Raw genomic sequence first — 7,355 nt, forward strand, 5'->3', positions numbered from 1 at the left:
CCTTACCGATAGTGTTCTAGCTATTATCCTAATGTAGCTGCGGAGGCTATTGAGAAAAAAAAACTTACGTTCTAATTCATATGCCATATTATTTGCCATAACCTAGAACTCAGGGGGTTTAGTACAAGTAATATATTTAGGATTTATAATACAAATCATTGCCTCAGCCACCCTGTTATTCAGAGTTGAGACCCCCCTCTTGTGCTCTCCCGTAGTGTGCCCCGTTTGCGTCACAATATTCAGCATATAAATCACAGGAGGCGCTCAAAGTCTGATAACGAAAGTGTGTTGTGTTAAACGGCAGTAGCCTACTTGAGAGTAGTTGAAAACCATGTAGATGGCTTTGGCAGGTCTCAGCAGGTATGACTAGCTAAAACTAGCTGGTCACACAGAGTACTGCAGATGCTGGAAAATGTTACACAACAGTAGCCTAATTAACCCCAAAGCATTGTGGCTGAAGCAGAGACCATTTGAAGCAGAGACCCCCCCCCACACACACACACACTTTGCACCACATTATCAGTCCAACGTGATAATGAAGGTCGGTCAGGGTAGCTAGTTTAATTAGTGTCGTACATTTGTTGACTAGCTAGACATTATAATCCCCATTCCCTAGAACAAATAAAGAGGAAAAGTTGATTCAGATGTGTGAGATGATGACAGGCCAAAGAGAGGTAAGATGCTTTTTTTAATCTGTAGCGTTTTCTATCAACAGAAGCTACAAAACCACATGCTGATGTGCTGTTGCAGTTTGAAACAATCCTCTTACTGTTAATATCTTAAAGTGAAACTGCAGTTGTAGTTCATATTTCCTATGAATTGCATGACAAAAAACGGAAAGCAGAGATGATATATCAATAACGCTATGCTGTGCTGAAGACAGCTTCAGGCAGATTCAAGATCGATTCAAAAGGAGTTATGGCGTCCTCTGGCGGTGGTTTGTATTCAAGTCAGTGAGAGAATGCAAGCTTGTCGTTCAAAGTTAATTTTGATGTAAAATAGACATGATCGCATTGCGTGTTACCACAAAGTATAGCCTAGTTTATTAACATATGTATTCAATAAACGCTGTTTTGGCACAGTGTCTGCAGTCATTAATTAAATACATTTTTATTTTTCAGGAGGAAAAGGCGAAAAAATGGTTGTCTTCTGCTTCTGTAAAGTAAGGAGGGCCGTAAAAGAAAATCTTGCCTACAGCTTCTTGTTGTTTAGAGCCATGACCCTGCCACTACTAGACCAAAGATTTTAAAAACACCTGAAAAACAGACATCTTTAGATTAGAGGAGAGTGTGCTTGAAAACCATAGCCGAAAAAATCTTCTGGTAATAATAACATAATCATTTACCTTTAATTGCTAATTGCACCTTGACTTATAAAAGACAAATATTTTTAAGCCTTAAACATAACAGTACTTCGTTTAGTTTGCTTCTTTCACAGGCTGCTACTCTCAACCACAGTTTGTTTTAGAAAAGAACCTGCACCACATTGCTCTTTACGACTGAATAGAATTTGACAGTTAAAGTATGCTTTATCAAACTCAAAAGTGATTACTAAGGTTTGTGCCAGGATACCCCCACTCATGATATAAAAGGCCAGAATTCACTCACGTTTAACAGTGTTGATCCTCCAGAATTGCCCAGAAATTCGTTTGGGTCAGATGACAGTAATAGAAATGTCTTGGAATGAGGGAACTCTGGTCTGAATATGTCTGCATACAAGCATGTATTTTTATCAGGTGTCAGAGATGAGTTTTTATGTGGATGACTAATTTGCTTGCTCAGGACAAACTTGATTGACGTGATGATCACTTAAGCTTGAATTTCCCTCATGTGTACTGTTTTAATAGGATTAATGTGGCCCGCGTCTAAACCTTGTTATTACGTAACTAACAACTGTCAGATGTTTTACTGTGTGGCTGAGGCAATTTACGATGTAAGGTTCTGGCAAATTTGCATATAGCAGACTTCATTTTACAATCATGGGATTAAAGGTAATCATATGTTGAAATGGCAATAAAAGACAATACAAGATTCAACATAGATGAATGACGGTTCTTGATGCATTTTCTCTGAGGGATCATAGATCACGGTTATTCAGCTTGCACCCTTGCCCTTTACGTAGTAAAATTTCTCCAGATTCCTTGAATCTTTTAATAATTTTTGCACTGTGGAGGGTGAAATATCCAAATCCCTTCTTATCTTTCTTTGAGAAACATATTGTTTTTAAACATTTCAATAATTTGTTCACACATTTGTTGGCAAACTGGCGATCCTCGGCCCATCTTTGCTCCTAAGGGACTGGGTCCTGGGTTCGATTCCCGCATGGGCCGCAGTTGGCTCTGGGGGGCAGGTCCTCCCCAGACCTCAGTGCTGGGGCCCTCAGTGCCCCGGGCCTTTCTGTGTGGAGTTTGCATGTTCTCCCCGTGTTCACAAGGGGTTTCCTCTGCTAAGAACCCAAACAGAAAAACATGCAAAAGAACAGAACTGTCTGTCCCTGACCAAGATGGACGGTTCACTTCACTTGGTTTAAGGCTGCCAACTGCTCCTGGGGTCCTGGAGGAAGGACAGTCCGGGATGAGAAAATGCAGAAGTCAAAATCAAATTCACGTGTGTGTGTGTCCTGTGTCGTCACCTAATATATGCACGTGTGTGTTGCTGTGTGTTGTTGTGCAACAATAAAATTAACTGAAGTCAGCCTTGTTTGTTTGTTTGATTTATTTTTTTATTTGCATTTTCCATACCGTCCCAACTTTTTCTGGTTTGAGTTGTATTTTATTTGGACGAATGGACTAAAACTCATTAAAATACCAACAAAGCATCCGTATATTATATAGAAACTACACACCCACACACACACACACACACACACAAAACACACACACACACACACACACACACAGATGACACGCCTTAATAATCTTTTACTGTCAATCACCAATAAAACCAGTTATGTTCTGGTATGTGATGTTTTTTTGTACATTTTGTTTCAATGACGGAATCCTGAGTGACAACTGTAATTACAATAAAATGCCCCATTAAGCCAGGTGAATCTTGGCATGAAAAGCGTACAGACCTTAGTTTGCATATAGCAAAGAGCAATTACTGTGTCACGTGAATGAAATAAAAAGCACAATAAACCTCACGTAGGCTGCCCTAAGGCTATCACACTCGTCATATCTTGAGCTGTGAGCAGTGTATCCCCTCTACCTGTACAGTACATGTGTACACTTGATCATTTCCCATGCATTTTGGTCTTGTTCATACCCTTACTAGTCGGCCAAAACCAGTTTTGGCATCTTTAGGCAAAACTATTAAATGTTTTATATTTTTGTAGTTCATCATTTCTAATTAACATTTCAAGATGTTTTTAATGTCTGGTTTATGTTATAAAAATATATTTTCATGTTCGTGAGAAGATTTTGTGCTGTATACTGTATGTTCACACACATATCATATGTGTACAGACTAGTTTCATGATAGGGTAAGTGTAAAGAAAGAAAGAAACTTTTGCAGACCACAGTAATGATGTTAAATAGTATTTAAAATGCACATTTCTCATAAGTTAACAAGCTGGCCAAACTAATATAGCATAACCTAAATATCAAAGTGTAAGAAAACAAGACAAGACAAAAGCATATGAACATTTAAATGAAAAACTTGACGTAATGTTGGTTAATATTAAAAGAACTAAAGTCTTATGACCTATATCATGTTCATGTCATACTTTTGCACAGCATTGAGTTGGTGGAAAGAAAGGAGTGTCAACTGAGCCTACAGAGATAGGCATGAGCTGTACCATGAATAGCACTGGAGGATCATACTGGAGGATTGCTAAGAAATGAGGAACTGCCAAGAGATAAACATGGGCCAAAGCACTGTGTCATAGTTTGTAGAGGATTTTGTGCTGTATACTGTATGTTCACACGCATATGATATGTGGACAGACTAGTTTCATGATAGGGTAAGTGTAAAGAAAGAAAGAAACTTTTGCAGACCACATTAATGATGTTAAATAGTATTTAAAATGCACATTTGTCATAAGTTACTCTAATATAGCATAACCTAAATATCAAAGTGTAAGAAAACAAGACAAGACAAAAGCATATGAACATTTAAATGAAAAACTTGACGTAATGTTGGTTAATATTAAAAGAACTAAAGTCTTATGACCTATATCATGTTCATGTCATACTTTGAGTTGGTGGAAAGAAAGGAGTGTCAACTGAGCCTACAGAGATAGGCATGAGCTGTACCATGAATAGCACTGGAGGATCATACTGGAGGATTGCTAAGAAATGAGGAACTGCCAAGATAAACATGAGCCAAAGCAAGACTTTGGGCAGCACTGTGTCATAGTTTGGAGAGGTTTGGAGGTAAACTAGAATACATGTACATGTAAACGCATACAATGTATACAGTGCGAGATTTCAGGAAGATAACAAAAATGGAACAGTGTTCTCAGGAGCAATGTGAAGATTTGAATTCAGGTTTGTGCAAAGGAAGATCTCAACAGCATACAGGATATTAGATCCTGAGGCTCAATTGGCAGAATGCCAATGACATCTGTGCTGACACCCAGGGATCACACGTATAGGCTCCTAATGCACATCTGTACTGTTGGCTGATTTGGAGAAAAGCATCAGCTTAAATGTAAATGTCCTCATGTCATCTATGTCTGTCAGATCAGACAGAATCAGATGTGGTCCACGGTCAGCTCCTGCGATGGTTTCGATCAATTGACTTTAAAGGTTTATTCTGGGAGCCCCAGAAGGAAATGGGGCTTGACATTTCCTTATTAAAAATGTCATACTTTCAGACAATTTGGGACATGTAAAGGTTCCTCTTACTGTCCAAGAACCAGGAAACAAACAACTGAAAACTAGGAGATAACATTGAAATGTAAATACAACAAACAGAGTCAGAGACAGCGGCCCCAGATATTGTGAAGTGTAAGCGCTTCTATTCTCTCCAATGGCACTCAGTTTGGGGAATACGTTGTTTCTATTAAAATGTACATGGGACGGGTATTTCACCGGTGAGATTGATATGTCAGTCTAACTACGTCCAATTAAAAAGGAGAATGCTTCTATTATCGCTTCATTAGAAAAGCTACGGTGGCAGAAAGACACATCGCTACCGGTTGAAGGTGTGATTCTGTCAGGCGTGAAATAGCTACAACTTGCATATCATAAGTCATATTTCCCCTCGGGGTGAATAATGTTTTCTGTGATTGCACTCACACACTGTCGCTTACCCCCTTCTACAAAAGAGATCAGGGACTGAATTGCATTATGCAACTCCAACTGCTCTCCCAAAGCCAAACTTTATGTGGATTAAGCCAACTGCAAAAAGAATGTGTTCAATAAATGCAAGACCTGTGATAACTTTGAAGCTTTATCGACATATTTTGGCAATGACGTGTGGAAAGGGGAGGTTTATTTAGGGGATGGTCTGCTCGATGCTTTACTGAAAGTGATGATAGACATGGAGTATAGAGTAGTTTCAGTATTCCAGTATTGATTCAAAATAAGAAAAGAAAAAACACAACTCTTGCTGCATGTTTATTTAAAAAGTCTTTAGAGCAAATATCTATGACCTTCGAAAAACCTTTACAGAGCTACACCAACATGTTCCAATAAAATAATCCCTGACATAATTCATAAACACCAACGCGTGCCCCTCACAACCTCTCTCACAAATCAATAGGAGTCCTACCATGTAGACTCGGGAGGCAGAAATAGAATTGAAGATTTAATCCAAGGTAGGATGTTACTGTGATAAAGATATACAATAATAAAAAGATAGAGACAACATATCGGCATAGGCACCAATCCTCAGTCTGACAAAAGCAGTGTAGGGGAAGTCAGATCCCAATGACTGGAGAAGGCCAGGACGAGGAGCCTACCCCCGGACATCAAGACAGGGACCGTCTGGTGGTAGGCGGGTGGAGGAGGGAAGGTGAAAGTCGGCATACTGAAAGCAGCAGCAGACAGGTGTATTACAGACTTCAACTACAACTACAGAGAGGTATGTTAGACATTTCACTATAGGACAGACAGGCCGGCAGGCTACTGGTCAGTAGTGATGAGTGAACGAATGACGTAGACAGCGCACCTTCCTGGTAGAACTTTCACATAAGCTATCATTTGTCCACCAAATTATACAATAAAAAAAGATATCTTTATCAATACACCCACCCCCAAAGTGCTGAGAATGAGGTGACTCCAGAGCAGGACCAAAGGGCATGGAGTTTGGCAGTGGCCTACATCCTCTTCTCATCATACTCTTTTGGACCGATGTGTTTCTCAGAGGCATTATTCTAGACTCTGGCCTAGAGTAGGGGATGACCCTGCTTTTTTTTGCATTTACATGTATTAAAATAAAGCATATAGTAGATGCATTTACTGTATCCAAAAACAACTGTCATTTCTCTGATATATTTCCATTGGCTGAGATGAGAATCACAGGTTGTCTATAAATGGTTAGAAGAACTCATTTGTGGCAGACCCTTGCTATATGTGAGAACTGAAAATTCTATCCATCTATCTATCTATCTATCTATCTATCTATCTATCTATCTATCTATATCTATCTATCTATCTATATATCTATCTATATGGAATAGACATGTAACAAAAAAAAGGACAATTATGTTTTATTCACTGTGATTGACTGCTGTTACTACAGATGAGTATGTGCTCAGACGGCATTACCCTTGAGCCTAGCTCTTTGGCATTGTAGTTAGACTGCAGGTTTGGTACCCTGTAGACCTGGGTTCAAGGACTGCTGGGGTGACTGCTCTTTCCCTTCGCTACATCCTCTCCCACCCATTAAAACATATTGTATTCCGAGATTACGTCCTTATTCAGTTAAAGGCAAATTCTGCATGTTTTAGAGAATTGTTTTTGTAGTAAATCACTTTTTAAGATACTCCCACTTTTTATATTATTTTTGAAGGCATATCATCATTTGCAGAACACATAGACATAGCCTACCTGCCATTCCTGCTAGCCGCCTAAGTTATTCACTGTGTCATTTTGTGATATGGACCCAAAACCCCACAAAATGTCAGAACCGTTTTTAGAGCTTGACATCGTCAAATATATTGCCAGTTAGCAAGCTGCTGTCATGAAAAACGTGAATGAAAACTCAATAGCCTAATCTCTGTGTGAAGAAACCACCATGATAGTCATGATGACAAACTACTAAAACTACTACACTACTGAAAATGATTTACACTATTGAAATGAATTAGATTATGTGCACTCTATGTTTATGTATGTATCAAGTATAGCAAGCATACTTATTTTTGAAATGTTTTAAGAGGTATATCAGGGGATCTACCTGCTGGCTGAA

Source organism: Sprattus sprattus (genome assembly GCF_963457725.1).
Source record: "Sprattus sprattus genome assembly, chromosome: 19".
Classification (NCBI taxonomy): domain Eukaryota; kingdom Metazoa; phylum Chordata; class Actinopteri; order Clupeiformes; family Clupeidae; genus Sprattus; species Sprattus sprattus.